Source organism: Pleurodeles waltl, chromosome 8 (genome assembly GCF_031143425.1).
Source record: "Pleurodeles waltl isolate 20211129_DDA chromosome 8, aPleWal1.hap1.20221129, whole genome shotgun sequence".
Classification (NCBI taxonomy): Eukaryota; Metazoa; Chordata; class Amphibia; order Caudata; family Salamandridae; genus Pleurodeles; species Pleurodeles waltl.
In genome coordinates, this window is record NC_090447.1 from 107,945,583 (window position 1) to 107,970,802 (window position 25,220).

A 25,220-nucleotide genomic window follows, 5' to 3' on the forward strand; every position below is an offset into this window, starting at 1 on the left:
GAGATCTGTCTACTTTTCTGGTTGCACAAGCCCTCTCAAAAGCTGTGAACCATTTGGTGATGTCATCACCATCTTCATATTTAGTTACAATCCCTTTTGGGATTTTCAACATGTCAGGAGAATCTCTGACCCTATTTATGTTGCTGCCACCATTGATGGGACCAAAACCCATCTCTTGTCTTTCCCTTTCTAAGGCTAGGAGCTGTCTCTCTAAAGACAATCTTTTGGCCATCCTGGCTAGCAGGAGGTCCTCTTCATTGAGGCTGTCCTCAATGTTTCCAGAGTTGCTGGACTCTCCTGTGAGAGAAGCAGCATCTCTGACTATCACTTGTGGAAACAGGGTTTGAGGGACCCTGTTCTCCCTAACTAGGACTGGAGGGGGTAAATTCTCCTCCACATCACTAGCTTCCCCCTCTGAGAGGGCATCATCAGAGGGGTTGTTTTTAGCAAACTCTGCCAAGAGGTCCTGGAGCTGTTCTTTGGTAGGGTTTGATCCAGTTTTTATTTTTATGATTCTGCAGAGAGTCCTTAACTCTGACATCCTAAGACGCAGGTAAGGTGTGAGGTTGAGCTCCACCACTGTCTCTTCTGCTGTAGACATTATGTTTCTAAAAGTTGGAATACTTTTTAAGAATCTAAAACTATTTCTAGAACTTAATTCAAACTTTTACAAAACTTTTAAACTCTAAGAGAAATGCTAACAGGGACTACTAACACAAGGTCCTAGCCGGACTTTGAAAAATTTCGAAAAATAGCTCAAATTTCAAAAATCAGTTTCTAATGACAATTTTTGGAATTTAGTCGTGTGATCAGGTATTGGCTGAGTAGTCCAGCAAATACACCCCACCACTGATTCACCAATGTAGGAAGTTGGCTCTGTATGCACTATTTCAAAGTAAGGAATAGTATACATAGAGTCCAAGGGTTCCCCTTACAGGTAAGATACTGGCAAAAAGAGATAATTCTAATGCTCTATTTTGTGGTAGTGTGGTCGAACAGTAGGCTTATCAGAGGGCAGTGTTAAGCATTTGTTGTACACACACAGGCAATAAATGAGGAACACACACTCAGAGACAATTCCAGGCCAATAGGTTTTTGTATAGAAAAATATATTTTCTTAGTTTATTTTAAGAACCACAGGTTCAAGATTTACAGACAATACTTTAAATGAAAGGTACTTCACTTAGGAACTTTGAAGTAGCAAAATAGCATATACAGTTGTCACACAAATGGCATGCAGCTATTTTAAAACTAGACAGTGCAATTTTCAACAGTTCCTGGGGGAGGTAAGTGTTTGTTAGTTTTGCAGATAAGTAAACCACCTACGGGGTTAAAAGTTGGGTCCAAGGTAGCCCACCTTGGGGGTTCAGGGCAACCCCAAAGTTACCACACCAGCAGCTCAGGGCCGGTCAGGTGCAGAGGTCAAAGTGGTGCCCAAAACGCATAGGCTTCAATGGAGAAGGGGGTGGCCTGGTTCCAGTCTGCCAGCAGGTAAGTACCCGTGTCTTCGCAGGGCAGACCAGGGGGGTTTTGTAGGGCACCGGGGGACACACAAGTCAGCACAAAAAGTACACCCTCAGCGGCACGGGGGCGGTGGGCAAACAAGCATCGGGTTCGCAATAGGTTTCAATTGGAGACCAAGGGATCTCTTCAGCGATGCAGGCAGGCAAGGGGGGGGGGGGCTCCTCGGGGTAGCCACTACCTAGGCAAGGGAGAGGGCCACCTGGGGGTCGCTCCTGCACTGGAAGTCGGATCCTTCAGGTCCTGGGGGCTGCGGGTGCAGTGTCTTTACCAGGCGTCGGGTCTTTGAAGCAGGCAGTCGCGGTCAGGGGGAAGCCTCGGAATTCCCTCTGCAGGCGTCGCTTTGGGGGCTCAGGGGGGGTCAACTCTGGCTACTCACGGTCTCGTAGTCGCCGGGGAGTGCTCCCTGTGGTGTTTGTTCTCCACAAGTCGAGCCGGGGACGTCGGATGCAGAGTGCTAAGTCTCACGCTTCCGGCGGGAAGCGTGTGTTGTTTCAAAGTTGCTTCTTTGTTGCAAAGTTGCAGTCTTTGGTGAACAGAGCCGCTGTCCTCGGGAGTTCTTGGTCCTTCTAGATGCAGGGTAGTCCTTTGAGGCTTTAGAGGTTGCTGGACCCTGGGATCGCATCGCTGGAGCAGTGTCTTTAGAAGTGGGGAGGCAGGCCGGTAGAGCTCGGGCCAAAGCAGTTGGTGTCTCCGTCTTCTCTGCAGGTTTTTCAGTTCAGCAGTCCTCTTCTTCTTAGGTTGCAGGAATCTAGTTTCCTAGGTTCTGGGGAGCCCTTAAATACTAAATTTAAAGGTGTGTTTAGGTCTGGGGATTAATAGCCAATGGCTACTAGCCCTGAGGGTGGCTACACCCTCTTTGTGCCTCCTCTCTGAGGGGAGGGGGGCACATCCCTAATCCTGTTGGGGGAATCCTCCATCTGCAAGATGGAGGATTTCTAAAAGTCAGAGCCACCTCAGCTCAGGACACCTTAGGGGCTCTCCTGACTGGCCAGTGACTCCTCCTTGTTTTTCTCATTATCTCTCCTGGACTTGCAACCAAAAGTGGGGGCTGTGTCCAGGGGGCGGGCATCTCCACTAGCTGGAGTGCCCTGGGGCATTGTAACACAAAGCCTGAGCCTTTGAGGCTCAATGCTAGGTGTTACAGTTCCTGCAGGGGGAGGTGTGAAGCACCTCCACCCAGAGCAGGCTTTTGTTTCTGTCCTCAGAGAGCACAAAGGCCCTTACCACATGGGGTCATAAACTCGTCTCTCAGCACCAGGCTGGCACAGACAAGTCAGTCCTGTACTGAACAATTGGGTAAAATACAGGGGGCATCTCTAAGATGCCCCCTGTGTGCATTTTTTAATAAATCCAACATTGGCATCAGTGTGGGTTTATTATTCTGAGAAGTTTGATACCAAACTTCCCAGTATTCAGTGTAGCCATTATGGAGCTGTGGAGTTCGTTTTTGACACACTCTCAGACCATATACTCTTATGGCTACCCAGCACTTACAATGTCTAAGGTTTTGCTTAGACACTGTAGGGGCATAGTGCTCATGCACCTATGCCCTCACCTGTGGTATAGTGCACCCTGCCTTAGGGCTGTAAGGCCTGCTAGAGGGGTGACTTACCTGTGCCATAGGCAGTGTGAGGTTGGCATGGCACCCTGAGGGGAGTGCCATGTCGACTTAGTCGTTTTCTCCCCACCAGCACACACAAGATGGGAATCAGTGTGTCTGTGCTGAGTGAGGGGTCCCTAGGGTGGCATAAGACATGCTGCGGCCCTTAGAGACCTTCCCTGGCATCAGGGCCCTTGGTACCAGGGGTACCAGTTACAAGGGACTTACCTGGGTGCCAGGGTTGTGCCAATTGTGGAGACAACGGTACATTTTAGGAGGAAGAACACTGTTGCTGGGGCCTGGTTAGCAGGGTCCCAGCACACTTCTCAGTCATGTCAGCATCAGTATCAGGCAAAAGGTGGGGGGTAACTGCAGCAGGGAGCCATTTCCTTACACAAGCCCCCCCCCCCAGAGCCCACATGCCAGGAGACTCAGCCAAAGCTGGGAGAATCTTCCTAGTCTGTCAGGTGAGGAAGAGTAGAGGAAATAGGCTGGTTTGTTGCAGGGCCTACTTTGCCTTACACCCTCCTGTTCAGGTCATTCCCTCTGGGGAACTGACCCACTTCTACAGTGACAGGACCTAGTCTGAATTGCCTCTTGTCTGTGTCTTTAATGTCTCCACCCATTCTCTCTATTTTGGGGTTAGAGGTATCCACCTCTGCTAATCTTATCTTAGCCAGGGTCACCCCTAGCTTGCCCAAAGAGGTTACCCAGAGCTGGAGTAACGCCACCATGACCAACAGGGTCAGGGGGCCTAACTTGCTATTTGGCATGGGATCAGACCACCATGCCAAGGATAGTGCAGCCATAAAGGCTAACACCAAGCAGAGACCACTGACAGCTGTCAGTGCCCAGAACCACACCTTTAGCTCTTCACCTGCAAGGGAAGGAGCAACGTTACAGGCTTCTTTGGGTTCAGGGTGCCTGTCTGCTGTATCAGAGTGGGGGGTTACCACATCTTGTAGTAAACACCCTTCTTCCACTCTTTCTTCTGTTAGCTGAGGAGCCACCCACTCAGGCTTAACAGTTGCCTGACTAGCCAGGACTTCTTGTGGGTCAGATTGGACGTTACCAGTGCCACTTTTGGAGTTCTCCCCTACTGGAGCAGAATCTCCTTGGCTTGCTGGAACCTTGGCTAACGGTTGTCCACCCTTCTTACACTGTTTTCTTTTCCTTTTCTTCTGGGGCCTGCTTGCAGTTACTGCAGGGACAGGACCTCCACAATCCTTGGGAGAGGACTGGCACTGGACCAGTTCCTCTCTTGGGCTCTGACTACCACCCTTCTCCAGCTAAAAGTCCCACCTACTTCTATGGGTACAAAAGCCACAGGCCTATCAGTGACCCGGTCTGGGCTAACTCTTACTCTGGCAGCCTCACCTGGGATGTACTGGTTTGAGAACACCAGCCTGTCATGCACAATAGTGTGACTGGCACACGTGTCTCTCAGGGCAGTGGCTGGGATTCCATTCACCAGTAGGTGGTGGAAGTGTCTACTTTCCTCTGGAATCTCCAACTCACCTGTTTGGCCCTTTTTCCAGTTGAAGGCTATGAAGACTTCCTCATCTGAGGAGTCATCCCCAATGGCTACACTGGTCACCCCTGGGATTTTGCTAGGGGGTTTGTTTTTGGGACAAGAAGTGTCCTTGGTGTGGTGCCCTGTCTGTCTACAGTTATGGCACCATGCCTTAGTGGCATCCCAGTTCTTACCCTGGTACCCACCTTTGTTTTGGGTTGTGTCTTGGGGCCCACCCACCTGGTCTGGTTTTTGGGAGTCTACAGAGGACTCTTTTTCTTTGTTTCTAGTGTCACCCCCTTTCTCCTGGGAAGTCTTTGTAACCCCTTTCTTTTGGTCACCCCCAGTGGAAGTTTTGGTTACCCTAGTCTTGACCCAGTGGTCTGCCTTGTTTCCCAATTCTTGGGGAGAAATTGGACCTAGGTCTACCAGATAGTGATGCAAAATGTGTTCTTTCATAAACAAATTATAAAGCCCAACATAGTCATGCACTTCATTTCCAGTTACCCAACCCAACCCAGCATAATCTATTGGCCAGGATACTCGCTAGGATTTTGATGTCACTGTTTAAAAGAGATAAGGGTTGATAGCTGCCACACAGCAGGGGGTCTCTCCCGGGTTTTGGTATGACGGCTATCATGGGGTTGTTGGATATGACCCTCAGGGTCTGTGTTGAGCAAGCTTCTTTTAGGGCCTTGTGTAGTATGTCAAGTGCGTCCCTGCCTATCCATTTATAAAACTCCGCCGGGAATCCATTCTCCCCTGGTGATTTGTGGTAAGGGAGATCGGAGATGACTTTTTCTACTTCCTGCCTGCTTACTTCCCCTTCTAGGAGGTTGCGTCCCTCCTCAGACAAGGATGTTAGGTCAATGCCCGCCAGGAAAGCTGTACACTGCGCTGGGCTGGATGTATTCTCCGATGTATAAAGATGTTTGTAGAAGGACGCAAATTCGTTAGCGATGGCTTGTGGGTGCGTTAGTATTTCTCCAGAGGAGGCGCGGATGACTGGGATGGCAAGGGCAGCTGTCCTCTGCATAAGCTGGGCTGCCAGCAGGCGGCCTGCCTTCTCTCCCTGTTTGTATTTTCTTCCTTGTAATCTCTGTAGAGCATACTCTGCCTGAGAGGTATACAGCTCGTTGAGGGCCATTTGGGCACGCTCTAAGTTTCGGCGCCCCGGGAGGGAGGGGTGTGCGGTGTATTGTCTAGTGAACCGGCGTATGTCAAGTTGCAGAGCTGTTTCTTTCTTCTGTCTCTATTTGCCAGTGCTGCGTCTCGCATAAGTTGCCCCCGGACCGAGACCTTGGCTGCAGCCCACATATTTCAGCTAGAATCCAGGGAGCCTAAGTTATTTTGAGCGAAGGAGGTAGCATGGTCCTGTAACTGCAGTTTACCCTGGGGCGAACGGTAGCGGTGGACCGCGAATCTGCAAGGTTTACGGCCCGGAGATACAAGGCCCAGGTGGATGGCTTTGCAAATCGGGGAGTGGTCCGAGAGGCCGCCCTCCAATATGCAAGTATCATGGGTGCGGGCCACGAGGTTGTGGGACAGGAGAAAGTAGTCGAGTCGGGATTGGGTGCCATGTACCGGTGAGATGAAAGTGAATTCTCGCTCTGTGGGGTGGGTCAGCCTCTAGTGGTCCACTAGGCCATTGTCAGATAATATATCGGTCTGTAGGGCTCTATCTGCATTGTTACTAACATCTATGGGGCCCGTTCTGTCGAGTATTGGGTCTCTGGCTATGTTCCAATCCCCTCCTATTACGTAGCGGGATGCCCCTATCTCGGTCAAGAGTCGATTGATTTGTTAGAAAAAGAGGCGTTTCGGGCCCATTGGTGCATAGATCGAACCCACGCACAGAGAGGAGTCACCCATCTTTAATGTGGCAAACACGTAACGGACCTCGGGGTCGGTCCATGACTTAAGAACGGTATGCGGGAGGGTTTTGCGTTTTAGTAACGCCACGCCGCATTTTCTTGGTGTGGTCTCTGTGCTGGGGGAGGAGGGGTACAACTAAACAGGGCGGTGCCCACCAAGTCGCATCTCAATTTATCGGATTCCAGACCATCTAGGTGTGTCTCTTGTAAGAGGGCAATGTCAGTCCGTTTGGAATTGAAATAGGATAGAACCTTCTTCCGCTTTATGAAGTGGGTAGGGCCATTTACGTTCCAAGGTATGGTGGTGCTGGTCCTCTGCTTGTGTCGGATATCCTTGCGCCTTATTGTGGTCTACCCGGGTGTAGGAGCACTTGGAACAGGGCAGAGAGGAGGTGCTGTAGGAGGGTTGGGTAGAGAAGGGGAAGGGACTTGACGGAGACTCTAAAGCTGGGGAGGATGAGTGATGGGGGTGCGGGGTAGAGGACGGGAAACAAGTGGGAAGTGGGAAGTGGGAAGTGGGAGAGGGAGGAGGAAAGGGATTCACTTCTAAAGGATAAGACAGGTAAACGGAGCTGAAAGAGAGAAGGAGAATTAAGAAAGAATAAGAAAGGAAAGAGAAAACGGGACACAAGTCCCGACGATCTAAGACTGTAACCTGCGGGTCTAGTACCCAGGACTATCGAGCTTCGTTGCCCTACCGGCGGGCCCCGAACTGGGGGAGGCAGCGCACGCGCAGCGCCTCACCCCCATAATCTGGCTCTCCCATCTACCCGTAGATCCTGGTGGCGTATAGGGGTGAAGGGTGGGGTGGGAAGGGGGGCAGGGAGCAGGGGGGGGGGGAAGGGCCGTGTGTGGGATGCGTGTCGTTTCCGCAATGTGTTATGTGGGGTGCGGGGGACGGGGGGGCCAGCGCTGTATGGGTCCGTGGCAGTTTTGGGAGGCAGTGTCTGTACCTTGTTTGCATCCAGGGGAAGGGAGCAGCCGGGAAGCATGAGCCAATTTTGTAGGTTTTTCTGAGTTTTGTCAGAGCGGGGGGAGGCGTGGGGGTAGAGGTACGGTTGGGTTGTTGTTGTGGAAAAGAGGGGTGCCACGCTACTGTTGTAAATCACTCAACACAAACACAATGAGGCTTTGTCCATCTTAGTAAACACTTAGCAACCCTTATTGAAGGTAATATAAATTAAAACAAATTATTAATGGATGAAAACAGCGTAACAGTTCTGAGGAAATGTTCAAAATCTATTTGAACGATAAACAGGGGTTATGCTATTGAAAGAGGACATTTTACCAGGTCTCTAAAAAGAGGGAGAACAAAGGAGGATACGCTAAAGCATGTAGTAATAAGCAAGAGTATTCAAACACTATCTAGAACAAGCAGAGGCTTTAGCCCCTTATGACTATATGTCTATGGGTTCACAAAAAAAAACAGGTACTCATCACTCCTTTTTGTCTTCTCTGCAGCCAGGGCTCATCGATGCGGTCGTGCAGGCTCTTAATTGGTTGTAGGGAGGGTCCTGAGGGGTCTACTGTTCTTTTTGTCCTCGGGGGGGTCCATCGTGGGCTTCAGGGGGGAGCGGGATTTGTCTCTTTCTGATAGTTGTGTATGCATCACCACTGCTTGGAGTACTTGGCCCCTGTCGTCTTAGCTTTTCGCAAGTCTCTCAAAGTCTCTTCCCCTGCTTTGGGGATCTGTGATAGGGCGCATTTCAGGTTCAGGTGCGGGTATTGGGTGGCTAGTACTCTGGAGTGGGCTCCATTTCCATGGACTGGGTTTGATCTTGCAGTCCTTCTAAGAATGTTCCCAAGTCCTCCGGGTCGTAGAAGTTCTGAGATTCTCCATTTTTGGTGATCCACATCCTGGCCGGCTCAAATAGACCAAATTTCACTTCTAGGCGACGGAGGACAGGAAGGCTTTCCTCCGATCAGCGGTCTCCTTGGAAAAGTCAGCTGACATCCGGATCTCCAGGTTACCGGATCGAAACGACCCGTGTGTGCGAGCCGTCTGTAGTAGTTGGCGGGCCTGCAAGTGTCGCAGCATGCAGACTATAATTGGGCGGGGCGGCCATTTCCATCCTGTCTCTTGGGGCCCAACCTGTGTGTCCTCTGGAACTCTAAAGGGGGATCAAATGTTATATCTGTTAGCTTGGGTAATATGTCCCGCAAGTAGGAGAATATGTCTGCGCCCTCCACGCCATCCGGGAATCCAAGGAGGCGAACATTGTTCCTGCAACTCCTGTCCTCCAAGTCCGTCAGCTTGCTACGAAGGTGTGAGAGTTCTAGGTCTCTGTTGGTCCAGGAGGCTACTTGAGTTTCCACCTTTGTCACTCGTTGATTGAGTCCAGACATCTGCGATTGAAAACCGGCTATGTCCAGCCGCATAGATCTCGTCTCCGCTGTCAGCGCCACCATGGCGTTGTCCATGCTCTCCAGCTTACGGCTCACCGCCAATATCTCCTGCAATATACGGTCCATTGTCGCACCTTGTGTTTCATCCGCCATGTTGGCGCGAGGAAGGGGTAGAGAGTCCTCTACTGAGGGATGTTTCTGCTGTCGAAGGGCTTCAGAGAATAGTAGTTGGCGGGCTGGTTTACCCGTTACTTTGCTCGTCGTTTTGCCCCTGGACATTGCGGGTTCCCCCGTTCAGGTAGGGAGCCAAAGGGTGTCGGACCGTTACGCGGTTGGTGCTTGGGACAAAGTCTCAAGAGTCGAACCTCTGGGCGTCCGGGCAGCGTGCAGATCCAGGCACAGGTACAGACCCTGGTATTCCCCCACTTGTCCGACGTATGGAGGGAGGGGGTCGATGCAGCGGTAGGTCCGGGTGGGCGTTGGTTGTAAGTGTGGGGGTCATATGGATTCTCCGCGTAGGCACCGGTGGTCTTCCCGCTCACCCGGAGGATACGTGGTCACCGGGGGAGGGGCAGAAGCCCCGTGGTCCTGTGTTCCCGGCTGGGAGAGGGAGAGAGGGGGGTCCCCAGTGCTGTCTCTGTTCCCCCTATGCCGTCCAGGCGCCAGCTCTGTGGCCGTCAAGAGAGGGGTCCACTACGACGCGCCAAGTGAGGGGGGCACGTAAGACCATAAAGAAAATTATGAGGTGTCCGCGCTTCTGGATGCGTGAGGCCGCGGCTGGCCCTCTCGTCTCTGGTCCCAATGGCGGTTGGGGGTGTAGCCGAGTAAACAAGTGTCTCAGTAGGATGGCTCCTGTGGTGCTCCATGCCGTTGTGGGGCCTGTGCAGTGCTCTCCACCCATCACCGTTCGCCTGTCTGTGGAGGGGGGTTGCGCTTCCTGCCCCCTGTCAGTCAGGGGGTCCGGCGTGCATTTGGCGTAGTTAGGTGTGGGGAAGAAAAGAGAGAGTTCTCCTTTCTGTTCACTTTTTGCTGCAGGGCCAGATGTGTTTCGTTACTAATGCTCCTTCTTCTTTTTTATTGTTCCTTTTCCCCTCTTTCCTCTTCCGTCCCTCCCCCACCTTATTTCCGGTCCGCCCCGCCCTCGTTGAGGCCACTGTCTTTGCGCAGTTGGTGGAGTGGGGAGCAAGCGGGGTGCCACTCGCGATGCCCCCCACTCTCTCAGAAGCAGCAGCAGCCCTGGGATTACAGTCATTGATGGTAGAGGAGAGAAAGGGACTCCCCGGGTCCCAGGGTCTGCAGTGGGGGGGGGGGAGGGTCGTGCAATGTTGCTGTCGTTCTCTCTCTCTACGGGCCACCCAGGTATCCGACGTGCCCGCGGGGGGCCCTCATCCTCAGGAGAGGGGAGGGGCGAGAGGAGCGAGGCGAGCGGTGGAAGCCTCCAGGCTCCCACCTCCTCTGGTGAGCAGAGGGGGGAGGCGTGGTCCCCGGCCGGGGTCAGCCAACTACATGTGGCTGCGGCTCAGCACTCCGCCGCAGACCTCAGCGCCATCTTCCTCGCTCCTTGTGCGCACGGAGGGGGAGGGCGTGCCCCCTCCGCAGTCGGCGCGTAGTCCATTCGTCCCCCAGCGCTCAATATTATTGATGGTTTGGGGGGCTCTCGGTGCCCCCACGGCACCGCCACCCCCGGCCCGCCGCCCGCCGCCTAGCAGAGCTCAGCTCCTAGACAGCCATCTCCGTTCGTGGCCAGACCACGCCCCCCTGCAATGGCAGTCTTGTGTAAAGGTTTGTCTGAGCACCCTATGGGTGGCAAAAGAAATGCTGCTGCCCATAGGGATCTCCCTTAGACCACAATACCATGGGTACCTAGGTACCGTATACTAGGGAATTATAAGGGTGTTCCAGTATGCCAATTGAAACTGTTAAAAGTGGTCACTAGCCTATAGTGGCAAATTTAAAGGCAGAGGAAGCATAAGCACTGAGGTTCTAATTAGCAGAGCCTCAGTGACACAATTAGTCGGTACACAGGTATACACATTCAGGCCACAAACTATGAGCACTGGGGCCCTGGCTAGCAGGATCCCAGTGAGACAGGCAAAAACAAACTGACAAACATGTAAACATGGGGGTAACATGCCAGGCAAGATTGTACTTTCCTACACTGACAGAGTGTCTTTATAAGCTGTTGTTTTAAATGAGAGCATTCAAGTGAAAGCACCATGAGTAAAGATAATAGCAGTTCCCACATTTGTCCATCAACACCTTCTTTGAAAGTGCAATAGTATCAATGCAAGTGAAAGCATTATGGGGCCAGCAGCTACCATATGAGACTTTTAAAAGGATTTTAAACAAATGGACAAAGGTAAAATCTGTCAAAATTATCACATGCTTGGATGCTAGTCAGTAGTTAACCAGCACCTAATTTGAGCTCCACACATTTTGTATTAATAAAATGGGATTGTTTGATCTACAGGAATGGCTCCTTCCCTTCTCTGGCAGAGAAACCATGCTGGCTAGTGAAACAGGGCAATGCGTATCTTCTTGGCAGCGCACCTGAGGAAGACTTACTCCACCTGGTCAGTATCTCCCTATGTCTAAAGAACGCTAAACAAGACTTATTGAAACAAGCATTTAATTCTACAGGCATCGGAACTAGTGGGCAGGATATGTCTGCCTACTTAAATCCAGAGGACCCTTTATTGACCTTCTGTTTCATCAAATTTCTTATTAAGGTCCAACATGTCTTGGACATTAGGTGTGGTTAGGGGAGCACAGATACTTTGGTTTGTAATGAAACATAGGCCCCTTGCGCCACATTAGCGTCACTTTGTTTTGACGCAGCGGCGGTGCAAGAAGTCCCCTACACTGCTCCACATTTACAAACTGGCACAATAGGGCCATTGTGCCTGTTTGTAAAGCCCTGCGCCACATTATACCTGTGCAAAGGTATAATGTATGCAGGGTGGACGTTCCCACGTAAAAAGCCACGCAGAACTGGCGTACTGAAATATACTACATTCCACTGCATTGTTGTGCGACTTCCCAGTGTCAAAAAATACCTGCTCAGAGCAGGCGTTAAACTGACGCACGGCCTTCTTAACATGGAAGCCTTCCACTCATTGCTGGAGTAGTGCCATTTTTTTACGCTAGTCCAGCAATGCGTCCGTTTACACCATAGAATTTCTTATTCATCTGTGAAAACATTCACCATGGAGTGCTATATCATAAGTAAAGGCCTATCATGGTGTCGTTAAGGGCTCCAGAGCTGGCACAAGAAAACTGGTGCATCGATTCCGATGTGCTAGTTTTCTGTAAATGAGGCCACAGAATGTTACATGTATTGAGATGTTTTTATAATATTTTAACAAGTTATTTATTCTAAACTTATTTTCTTGCTTTGGTTTTAAGGATTCAAATAAATCAAGCTGAATCATAAACTATTTCCTAATCAATAGCAGAAGTGGTGACTACACAGTTCATTCAATAACAAGTGGATTGCTAATCAATAACACAAACACTAACAGAACTTAGGGCCTCATTTATGAGGCTGGTGGCACAGGGCGCTGCAACAAGTGCCTTGCTTTGCCACCCTGCACCACCAGGAAAGGGCAGAAATGTGCTGTATCTAGAAGATACAGTGTATTTCTGTCCTCTCCCTCTGCGTTGGCAAACAAATTACTGATAGTACCAATGCAGGCACCCTTGCACCATGGTGCAAGAGTTTCTCCATTGTGGGGATAGGTAGGAGGCTTGCCTGATTTATAGTGCGTACCTAAGGTACTTACACCTTATACCAGGTCCATTTATCCCTTATTAGTGAAATGTAGGCAGAGTCTAGAAGCCAGGCTCTCTAGGGGTAGTGTGGATGAGCAGCCAAGGCCTAACTAGGAGACATGCAAAACTCATGCAATACCACTGTAGTCACACAGAACTTAGACACATGAAAGAAAATACTCAGTGTTACAAAAATATAGGGACTTTATTTTGGTGACACAAATGCCGAAAATACCATAGAGACTATACTCCCTGAGGAGGTAAGTAATACACAAATTATATAAACTAGTGTGCAAAAATAGCTGGAAAAACAGTTAGAAAACTGCAAATAGTGAAAATCACAATAGTTAGAATTTGGCGTAGGGGGAACTCAAACCATATACTAAGAACGTGGAATGCGAAAGACGGTTTCCCACCTAGGCAAGTGTATTGTGTAGAGGGGTGCTTGGAGTGTAAGAAAACACCAAAGGTAATTAATTTAACCCACCCCAGAGCCCAGGAAAGCAGGAGTAAATCACAGTAACTTTCCGAGAACACACAAGAACATGAGATAGAAGATATTGCAAGAACCAGAAGAGACTGCAAGACACCAGCAATGGATTCCTGAACCTGAATACCTGTGGAAGAAGGGGACCAAGTCCAAGAAGCACAGAAGAGTCCGGGGAGAACATGGGCCCCTGCTGACATGGTTGAAGGTGAAAAAGAAGAACCACCAGTGAAGAACAACAGTCAGTACTGCTCCCAAGAAGATGGATGCAGGTTCCTGGTTGATGCAGAAGATGTCCCACGCCGGATGGATAATTGCAGTCTCGTTTGCGTCACTGGATTCTGCCAACAAGCCTTGGCAGACACAAAGCTCATGGGTAGCGGAAAATGATGCTGCCCGGACCGGGACGGACCTGGTGGACTCTACCCAGGAGGGAAAGTCAGAGGGGGCTTTCAGCAATTCAGAGAGCCCTCAGAAGACCAAGCAGTGTGCACAGGAGTCCCACAGCATGGGGACAAAGCAGGTGCAAAAGGAGACTCACGCAGCACTACAACAAAGGGTCCCAAAGTTGGATGTTCGACGTCAGGACCATCGGGACCACTTCAGTCCTTCACTCATGATGCAGGATCAGCACAACTTGTCAGGACAGGGGTCCCACATAACTGGTCATCGTGGCAGAGAGGTGCCTGCTGAAGCAGGGAAGTCACTCCTCTATAAGGGAGATTCCTTCATTCTTCTGGTACTGGCTGAAGACAGGTCGTCCTCTGAGGATGCACGATCGGGAAACAGTTGCAGTTGCTGGCAGGAGCTGAAGATACAATGTTGCAGAAGTCGTCTTTGCATCTTTGTTGCAGTTTGTAGAGTTCCTGGAGGGTCCAGATCCAGTTTCTTCGGTAAGAAGGAGAAGTAAAGGATGCAGAGGATTCCTGCTGGAGTCTTGCAATCTGAATCTGAAGACCCACCCAAGAGAGAGACCCTAAATAGCCCTGAAAGGGGAATTGGTCAGCTAAACAGGTAAACACCTATCAGGGGAGGGCTCTGACATTGCATGCTACATCTGGCCCCAGGTCACTTATAAGTCACCCCTATAGCAGGCCCTTCAGTCCTAAGGGCAAGGTGCAGAGTACCTGTGTATGAGGGCACCCCTGCACTAGCAGAGGTGCCCCCACGACCTTCAGGACCATTTTCCTGGACTTCGTGAGTGCAGGGACGCCATTTTACGATTGTACTGAACATAAATCACTGCCTATGTCCAGCTACATAATGGTAACTCTGAACATAAGCATGTTTAATATCAAACATGTTGGAATCATAACCCAATGCTTTTGCACACATTGGTTGTATGATTCTAGGCACTTTGGAGGCTCCTTAGAGGACCCCCAGTATTGCCATTTCATACTTCTGAGGTTTCCCAGGCAGCCCCAGCTGCTGCCACCTCTCAGACAGGTTTCTGCCCACCTGTTGCTTGAGCAGCTCAAGCCCAGGAAGGTAGAACAAAGAATTCCGTTTGGGGGAGGGGTGTTACAATAGGTCTTACAGACTTGGGAGGGTTAGCCTCCCAAGCCTCTGGAAATGCTTGCACAGATGGTGCCCTCCTTGCATAATCCAATCTACACCGGTGCACAGACCCCCAGTCCCTGCTCTGGTGCGAATCTGGACAAAGGAAAGGGGAGTGACCTCTCCCCCGTCCATCACCACCCAGGGGTGGTGCCCAGAGCTCCTCCAGTGTGTTCCAGACTTCAGCCATCTTGCTTGTAAGGTGTAGGGGCACTTTGGAGGGCTCTGAGTGGCCAGTGCCAGCAGGTGACGTCAGAGACCCCTCCTGATAGATCCATACCTGATAAGGTAGCCAATCCCCCTCTCAGGGCTATTTAGGTTTTCTCCGGTGAGTACTCTTCAGATTCTGCTTGCAAGTTTCCTTCAGGGATCCTCTGCAGCAACTTCAGACTCCTCTGACCTCAGATCAACCGCAGCCTTCTCCAAGAAACACTGTAACTGCTACAAAGTGTCTACAAGATATACTTTACTCCAGCAACCTCAGCTGCAGGTCAACAACTGCAACAGTTTCCATGGTGTGCATGCTCCGGATACTCCCTGTCTTCATCCTGCACCAGAAGGGCCGAAGAAATCTCCTGTGAAGAGACAGAGTCACTCCCCTGACCCACGCAGGCACCTTCCAAGACGACGACCGGTACCCTTGGACTCCTCTCACTGCGATGAGCGTGCTCCTAAGGACACAGAGGGTGGACATCATCGACATAGACTGTCCTGAGGTCCTGCTGATGCAACTTGGAAGAGGTAAGACCTTGCCTTCCCCGAGAGCGACGGTACCCCTGTGTTCTGCATCTTTTTCACCTCCTTAGGCCTCTGTGCAGTATTTGTACAATTCCTGCGTGCATAGCCTGGCCCAGGTCCCCAGCACTCCATCCTGTGATGCTCAACTCGCTTAGTTGTTCTCCGGCAGCGTGGGACCTTCCTTTGTTGTGCTGCATCTACCACATTTTGCACCTCCTTTGTCCCCATATCCTGGGACCTCTGGGAGTGCTGGCTGGCATCCTGAGGGCTCTCTAAAGTGCTGAGAGCCCCCTCTTCCTCCTCTTACAAAGCTGAGGCCCCCAGTTCCCTCCTGGGTCCATCCAGCGCCATTTTGATACAAAATGCACTTTTGTCTTAGCCAAAGGCTTGTTGGCGACTTCCAACACCAAATCTCATCTGCAACAATCTTCACGCCGTGGGACATCTTTTGCATCATGTAGGAATCCACTGGCATCTTCTTAGGGTGCATTACTGCAGTCTTCGACTAAGCAGGGACTCTTCTATTGCACCCTCTTCTGGGCTGGAAGGGGCTCCTGCCCTTCCTGGAACTTCTTTCGACTTCTGGACTTGGTCCCCTTCCTTTGCAGGTCTTCAGGTCCAAGAATCCAGCAGTTGTTCTTTGTAGACTTGGTTGGTTGCTGCAAAATCCCAATCACGAGCTGTAGTGTGTCCTAAGGAAATTTGCAGTACTTTGCTCCTGGTTTTCTGGGCTCTGGGGACACACTATACTTGTCTAGGGGGGAATTTGTGATTCGCATGCCACCCTAGACCCATTTCTACCGTTGCATTCTATAGCATTTCCTATTGTTTGCATTGTTCTATGACTATTTACTTGTCTAATTTTGGTGTCTATTGTATATATTGTGTATAATACTTACCTCCAGAAGGAGCAGTGTCTCTAAGATATTTTTGGTACTGTGTCACCAAAATAAATACCTTTATTTTTGGTAACACTGAGTATTGTCTTTGCTTGTGTATAAGTACTGTGTAACTATAAGTGGTATTGCATGAGCTTAGTTCAGCCTAAGCTGCTCTGCTATAGCTACTTCTACCAGCCTAAGCTGCTAGAACACTACAACATTTCACTAATAAGGGATAACTGCACCTGGTATAAGGTGTAAGTACCCAACGTATCCACTACAAACCAGGCCAGCTTTTCCCAATCCTTGTATAGGTTTGGGGTTCAATCTCTCCTATTGTTCCAACCTGATAGCTACGGGGACTCTAGGTTTTTCTTATCCCCCAGATATTTGATGTATCTCCACAGTTGGTCATTAATGCCATTTGCCAGGTTGTTAACCTCTGACATCTCATTGAGGCTATTTTCTATTGTAGAATTAACAAATTAATTGTGGTTTTCCTCTGCGGGACTACATTGGCTCAAATTTGTTTGTAGACGAAAATAATGTTTGTGAGAGTTTGTCTGAAAGATGACCCACTTCAATAGAGACCAATCACTCCAACATTTCCGATTCGTACCTCTCCAAAATCGCAGGTCATATGAAAGAGATAACAAAAGGGAGCTGAGAACTCATGTCTCAAGATTTATCTGCAATTCTGGGATCCCTATCTTGCCTCTAGCTAAGCACTGGCCTACATCAGACAACATACCATTGCCCTCTGACAGTGACACAGAAACAAATCTGCCTGTTCCGGCATCCACCCCCGAAGAGTGGGTCTGGTTTTACTCCCCCTGAGTGAGCTTATGACTGGGAATCTGCCCCTGGATATCCAGTCCTGCCCTATGCACCATCTCCTCACCTTAGCTAAGACCCAGCATCCATAGGCATGGATGTACATGCTTCTCTTTATCATGGCCTGCTCAATACAGTATGTGAACTAAACTCCCTGGCAACCTCATTGGATGGGGGCATTCATGATGGAAATCCTGCTCATGGATCCTCCCTTCATCCAGTCATCCTTGCACTGCCTTTCTGCCCAATACACGTTCATTCCTTAACTCCTTAAAAAAAGAGGTGATTTTTCTGGTACCGAAAAGCTGTGGCATGAGCATGAGATGAATATCTTTACCTGTTTTACTGGCTGGTGTTCTTCCCAAGACCTTGTTTCTGACATGGAAGTCCCAAGCTTCAATGAGGTCTTTCACTTTGAATCCCAGCTTAGCACCTGCAAGGACAAAGACAAAGATGAGTGAATATCGTTTTTCCAATAAAAACAAGGAAAGATCACATAACTTTGGTGTTAAGGCACAGACTTTTTTTCAGAATCTCACCATTTCCTTTCCAGCTGTTTGCAGTGATGTTTGACTGCTTTGAAGTTCAAGGGAGAACTATAATTAGGGTGGTGCAGCTCTTTCAGAAGGGGCATATTTAAGGTGCAATTTGATTAGTGACCTAAAGAAGGCAGATATTAAAGGAGGTAACATCCGCCTTACCGACCAGGAGGAGAAAAGTGGGGGATTAATCTCTGATATTCTATGCCAGATTCGGAACAGCTTGATTGAGCTATCAAATGAGGGGTGTTAATACTGACTCAAGAAGAAAAAACATCAGGTCAGACTTAATCAAGCATTCTGGGATGCCTGGCTGAACTGTAGGAAAATACAAAAATATTAGATCCAGTGTATGGCCAGCCTTATGATTGGGGACTCATATGTATTGTGGATAATGTAAATCAGATAAGGCTTCTCTTAACCAACCTGCTATCTTACAGCGGGGCTCTTCTATGTGAACTTTAAAATCTCCCAGACAAACGAAGTTAGAATACTGGATGTGTATGGGGCTATAAAGCTTGCTCATATTTCTTTTGAGCTTACTTCCAAATTTGCAGAGTTTTTGGAGTATGGCATAAACGGTAATAATTGGCTGTGACTGTGATGAAAAAAGGTCAAGCCTGCTCCCTCTTGCAAGCCACCAAGCTTAGCTTCTGCACCAGAGATAGGATCGAAAGATCATAGCCACTTCCTCACCAGCTGGTTTCGGCTGGTCGAAATGTAATACAGAGGCACTATTAGGAAGAGCTCAGGCATTCTTCGGCACAGACTAGTCACATAGCCAGGTATCCATGAGAAAATATAAATGCCCTCCATTTTTGCAGAAGAGACATAATATGTCAAGAGCATGTTTCAGTAGGGACCTGGAATTTCTTCCAGGTCACACATGGAGGCACAAGCTTGGGCAAGCACAAACTGTCTTTCTTCCTTTCTCGTGAAATAAGACATGCCTAAGTGTCACTTACCTCATTTCAGACATGGAACTCCAATCATCAACAAGGTCTATTCCAGCTCAGGACTGTTAAGAAAAAGACGAAAGTGAGCGAAATTTTTTTACAAATAAGAATGAAAAGACACAATCATGCAACTTTGAAGTTAAAGCACAGAACTAATTTCAGGATTTTTATTTGCGCACATTTTTGGAACCTCAAACTTCTTTTCCTCATGGTATATTATGACTGTGTAGGAAACAATGTCAGTTTTGTTGAGAGCTAAGGAAACGATCTGGATGACAATGTTGCAATCGCTATATACTTTCTCCTGGAGATAGTGCACTGTTAAGGAAACAAACATTAAGAGCAACAACAAAAAAAGAAAGAATCAATTTTCAAAAAGGATTCGAAGAACAATAAAATAAGGATTGAAGAGACCTATTCAAAGGGCCCAGTTTAAGAAAAGGAAATATTCTTTCGAAGGAAAAATCTTATGACATAATAAGACATTTTCAAGAATGAGACAAAGAGATTTAGCAGTTGAAACCATAGTAGAATATAGAACTAAAATCTAATTTAGTGGTGAAAGACAGATTAATGATAGCTTGGAAAAAAATATTTCTGTGTAGACTGAATCCCTTGTAGTGCACAGTGTTAGTGGAAAAAGACCAAAATAGCCATCATTTGGTGAATTAGGAAGTTAGCCAGAAGCCCAAATATCAACTGATTCCTCCTACAGCAACACATGCAACTACCTTCCTTGTCAGCAAATCCCAACATTCAAGAAAACAACATGTGTGAAATCAACCCCATATCCCCAGGGAGTCACTTTCAAGCCCAGATTTCAATATAGGAGTTTGAGTCTGGTTCTCAGAAAGTGTGGTGGACTGACTCTGAATTGATTCTGCAAATGTAGGCAGTCCTGAACAGAAAGCCGATCCTATGAAGAGTTCTCAGGCTTGGCGACATGGACTCATAGGAGCAACTCGTGGTGGGACCCCCAAGGTCTCACGGTCATAGCAGAGATGGCACAGGTTCTGAAATCAGTAGAGGCTGCATTACAGAATCCACCTCAGGAAAATCAAGTCCCAAGATCTGAATTAGTTAAGCACAAACCCCAAAAAGCTCCCGGGGTTTTACGGAAGGTCTTGATACACTCTCCTGTTCTGCTGACAGTCCTGAGAGATTCAACTAAGTATCATATCTTTTTGATTCTGTCATATGAGGAAAGAGGTTTATTGTATGGTGTGGTTGTGAGACCTCACGGTGTAATAAATCTACTACCTGTACTGGGTCCAGTCAGATTCATGTGAAAAGCCTTAGCTCATCCTGGGTAGCTGTGGTTCTAAACAGACAGGCTTTATCAAAGGAACAAGGTAAAGCATTAAGAAGCCCCAAAACAAATGAATAAGAAAGAATCAAGACTCTACAAAAATCTGACAACAATTTATAAAAATAGGTTGTGTTTTCATCCTTCATTAGATATCTCAACGACAAAAAGCCACCGGAGGCTTCCAGAGCACTTGTATTCCAAGTTTGTTCTCTTGGGGATGTGGCCACCACTAACCAGTGGGCCACCAGGTCCCCTCCCACGTAGTGACAACTTAGAGGCATACTTACAAGCCCCTAGCTCCACCGCGAGCCACCATAGCGTCATTATTTCTTACGATAAGGCAGCTCTAAGGTGGTTTTTACAACTGCGTCATATTTACAAAGTGGCGCAATGCTTGCATTGAGCCACTTTGCAACCCCCTGCACCACATTATGCCTGCATTAGGCATAATGTATGCAACGGGGGTGTTCCAACTCAGGGAGGCCAAAAAAATGGCATGGTGAAATTTCCAATATTTCACTGAGCAATTTTTTCTGTCAATTTTAACGCCTGCTCAGAGCAGGTGTTAAAATGACGCACCAATTTTAAACAATGGGCCTCCCTGTGCTTTGCTGAACTAGCATGAACATTTTTGATGCTAGTACAGCAAAGCACCACATCAGCATAAAAAATGTTGACACTATTGTCCATGGTGCGACGTATAGTAAATATGGCGCTGACTTGGTGTCGTTAGGTGCGGCAGGGGCGATACAAGAAAAGTGGTGCATCGGGACCATTGCACCAATTTCTTGTAAATATGCCCCTTAGTGTGAAGTGTGGAATCTAGCTAGCCCAGAAGGCACCATTCTGCCCACTCACCGGATGTCAGAACCATTCTCTTGGGGTGTGCAACTCCCTAGGCCATTCCATAGGTGTGCATTGGCAGTGGCTTCCCCTTCTCTGTCCTCAACACCAACCTGGCTGCATGAGAAAAAGAGCAGCTTCTATCATGCATGTCCACCATTTGCGCTTCAAAGACTGCTTCCCTTTGAAGCTCGCCTTTTGGTCTCACATCCTCTTTAGCCTTACTGTCAAGGAGAGGTTGCACCTCTTCCATCAGAAGGCTCTTTGTTTTTCTTCTGGAGCGTTGTTCAGAGCTTCCCCAAGAGGGCAGAAGGTTGTCTTGTGGCCAGCAACTGTAAAAGGTTACTGGAAAATTTTGGGCATCAGGGTAGCTACTCACTAAAGTTGGCACTTCTGCATAAGTTACTTTAAATCCGAGTTGACGATCGAGTCAGGTTTAATGCAGAGATACCTTTGTTGTCTTGGAGCATTATATATAGTAATCCCATTCAGAAGTTAGCACTGCTGAGTGCTCAGCGTGTAACCCTATGCTTGTCAATGGAGCTACTAGCCTTTCCACAGTTAAGTTAAGAAACGCGTCCAACATTTTAATATAATGCACTCTGCCACTAAATTTCAGTAGGCCTGTCTTAAGGGTGACTTATAAGTATTACAAAGGAAGGTCTGATCTTTGCTAATACTTTAAGTGGCAAAACTGAGTTAGCAGTCAAAAATTCCTCTGCAACCAGCAATGGCAGACTGAGAGTCATCCTTTGCTTTGTCTCGATTGTGGTCGCACAATAAATGCTGGAGTCCAAGAGAGATATTTTAAGTTAGAGGCCCAGGGTACCCTCAGTATCATGTACAAGGGTCTTGTAAGTAAGTTAACTTATGCCGATGAACATACTTTTTTAAAGGATCAGAGCACTGCCACTGAGGCCTGCCTGGCAGGACTCAGTGCACCTTCAGAGTTGAAAAGCCATCTTCACCAGTCCCAAAACTTGGGGGTGATGATGCATAAAGAGGCATTTCCTTACATACGACAGTTGGTTTATGAACCTGCGGCTTTCCCTGACAATGCCTCCAGGGACACCTCTGTCCTTCCTATTTAATTGATGTAGCTGCAACATGGTAGATGTTATTGATTGAAAAAAATGACTCCTAACTATTTGATTTTACAAACTTTAGGAAAGCATGCAGAAATCGTTCGCCTGACATATATTCATGCAGGCTAGTGACAGCAAGCTATCAAATTTGAAGCAAAGAAACCAAGACTTAAAAATTTGAATAGAGTAGTATCGGAGGCCAATAGCCCGGAAGATAAAAGATACATCCTCTTTCATTCATCACAGCACAATGAGCTATAGAACACACTATCGCAAATTGTTGGTCTCACAGAATCGTGCACAGAGTTTATTGACGTGATAGTTAAACTGTGCAAGAAAAAGAAAAGCAGAAAGGCCCAGAGGTTTACACAGGGTAATTTTTGTGCATCAAGAAAAGAAGGAAGCACATCCCAGAAACCCTGATGGTTGCGCACCTATGCAGATTGGGGGAATAACCCCACCTCACATTACTTAGAGTTTACTAGGAGCAAGCAGTGCAAGGCATCTCCTGCAGGAAGTGTGCAGAGGAGAGACTCAGAAGTCAATTAATCTGACAACATGCTCAATAAATGAATGTCCATCTCAGTGGTCAGCTTTTAAGAAAACAAAATTGCACTGTATTGTACTGTAGCTCTTGTCTAGTGCTTAGTACACCTATGTATGGTGCTGAAGCGCTTACCCACATGGATAGCTTAATATAGCAACCTACATCATGTGGGATTGTGTGGTTGGAAGGGTGCTTTTTATTTTAGCCTATGTGAGAAGTGTTTTCATGTAGTGCATGATAAATACCGAGATGGGGTTTTGTGTTATGGGACGCAATGCCTGGCAAGGTGTGATAGGAGAAAGCATATCAGAGATAGGTGTGCAAATATGATTGTAATAAAGACTGATCAGTTTAGCCACAGGGGAAGCCAGATACTGTGTGCCCATACACCAAAAGAACATTCATACAGCCTTTGTTGATGGACTCCTGGCTGCCAAGATGATATCAACTACCTCCGGAGGAAGGTCTAAGGCATTCAGCTTCTGCCGCGCAATCTCCATGTATAAAGGTGGAGATTAAGCAGGCCAGGGTGAAGTACCCAACCCAGCTGCTGCAACAGCGAATCCTCCTGAGTGCCAGTCTGATCAGCGACAGAGACCCAAGCCCAGTAATTTTGAATTCTACACTGTCTGTGCCCAGTCCGGAGCCACTAGTTTTGCTCAATCATTCCTGATCTTCTTGAGAACTCACAGCAGGAGCAGTATTGTTCTAGTGGAAAATGCATCTCTAAGCGTGTGTCACCTTGCAAACTCTAGTGTGGCAAAGTGCTGGCATTGAGCGTTCTCAGCAGTGGCAAACAGATCGAGCTAAGGCTTGCCTCACTCATAAAAGGACCTTGTGCGACCCCTAGGTCAAACTACCACTCATGATCCACCAGGTGCCAAAGGTGCTTGCTTTTGTTTGGCCTCTCAATAGCATTCATCATTATGTACCATCCTGCTACGGATGCTGACCATCGTGGTGGGTGATAAGGAAGCCTTGCTTAAATAGCTGCACTTTTTCCAGAATTATCAATATCCAACAATTTCGCTACGTCCTTAACTATCCAAAGGCATAGTCCTGGTCTGTGGGGGCATGCAAGGGTCTCCACTCTCACCAGGACTCCAGTATATACTTGACCCTAATGTTTCAGATTGTTTAAAATGGCTAAGTGCCATTCTTGTCAAAGCTGACAAGACCAGTCTAAGGCAAGTTCTCCCAAGATACCACATCAGCACCAGATGTAGTAGAGCTCTCCAGGAGGATGGTATTTATAAGCTTTAAAACTTATATTAACATCTTGAATGCTGGACAGATACTTTTAAGGGGTGAATGGCTTTGTTATTTACCAGGCATCTCTACTTCGATCATCTTCAAACAAGCAGTTTCAGGTCTCTGATAAGGAGAACATCTGAGATGATAATTGCATACAGTTTCTGGCTTCAGTTTGGGCCTTATCCATCCCTTTATAATTCATCACAAGAGGAGAGTGATGCTTGCTTGATTTGTTTGAGTCTGTTTGCACAATAATCTATGTTATACGCCCACCCATCAAACTCTGATAATGTGAGACTTGAATGCAAAAACTGATGTGGGTGGTTCACAAACTATGGAAGCCTGCCTAAATGGAAAGATGTAGAAGTGATCCTGCAGGAAAACAGGTGCAAGTGAAGTCAATTCATAAACCAAAATATTAGAGCATACCCTCTGATTCCTAAATGTGAGAACAGTAGATGACTTTCCCCCTACAAACATTTTATGTTTTAGGATGAATTTCTTATTGCATGCTTTTTCATCTTGAGAAGTCAGGGGCTTGGAGTTAACTCCAGAACATATATATGTGGTTACCCTTTCACAGATATTGATATACCTTTGTTTAAAGTTAATAAATACTCATAAAAACATATAGGAACTATAACAGAAGGAAAATTAGTTACTTACCTGTAACTGCAGTTCTCCAGTATTGGTATCTTTCATAGATTCACATGCTTGAATCATCCCCGTCGTCGAGGTGGGAGCCTCACGGTAAACTTAAATATATAAAAAGCAGTAAGTCAGTAAAAGTAAAACCAGTAGGCCCTAGTAGGCCTCATAGGGTATTTTACAGTCTATCCACTTTGTTTTGTGAAAAGACCCAAACTTGAGTATCAACCAATCAGGATTCAGCCCCTCCCAAACACTCCCAACAGAGGCTGAATTCCCTCAGATTTTCTAGTAGGAGTGTGAAGTTTAATATCTGTATAATAGGGGAGCCTCTGAGGGGAGGAGGGTGGGTCGCATGTGAATCTATGAAAGATACCAATACTGGAGAACTGCAGTTACAGGTAAGTAACTCATTTTCTTCTCCAGTATTGGATCTTTCATTGATTCACATGCTTGAATCAGAGTAACGAGCAGTAATGTTTTCTTACTTACTGAATTACATTGACTGTAATTCCATCGTAATTCTATACGTGATGTGATTCATATTAGTTCAGTTTTAAATATGCACTTACATATAATTATATTTATATTCATAAACATCCGAATATAAGAGCAATAAAAGGTGTGTGGCAAGAAATCCTGACACAATTTATGCTATTATTATGGAGAATACGACACGTTAACACAGTATAAGAAAATGAACCATTAATGACCATACCTCGAGTGTGGTGGTGGGATGTGTAAGAGGCTCACCTTAACGAAATAGATGCCTCAGCACTGCTTGTCCCACTGCTGTATCGACCTGGTTAGTCTCCTCTAGACAGTAATGTCTTGTAAATGTGTGTTGGCTGGACCATGTCGCTGCTCTACAGATGCTATGTAGTGGTACACCTGCAAAGAGTGCAGCTGAAGTG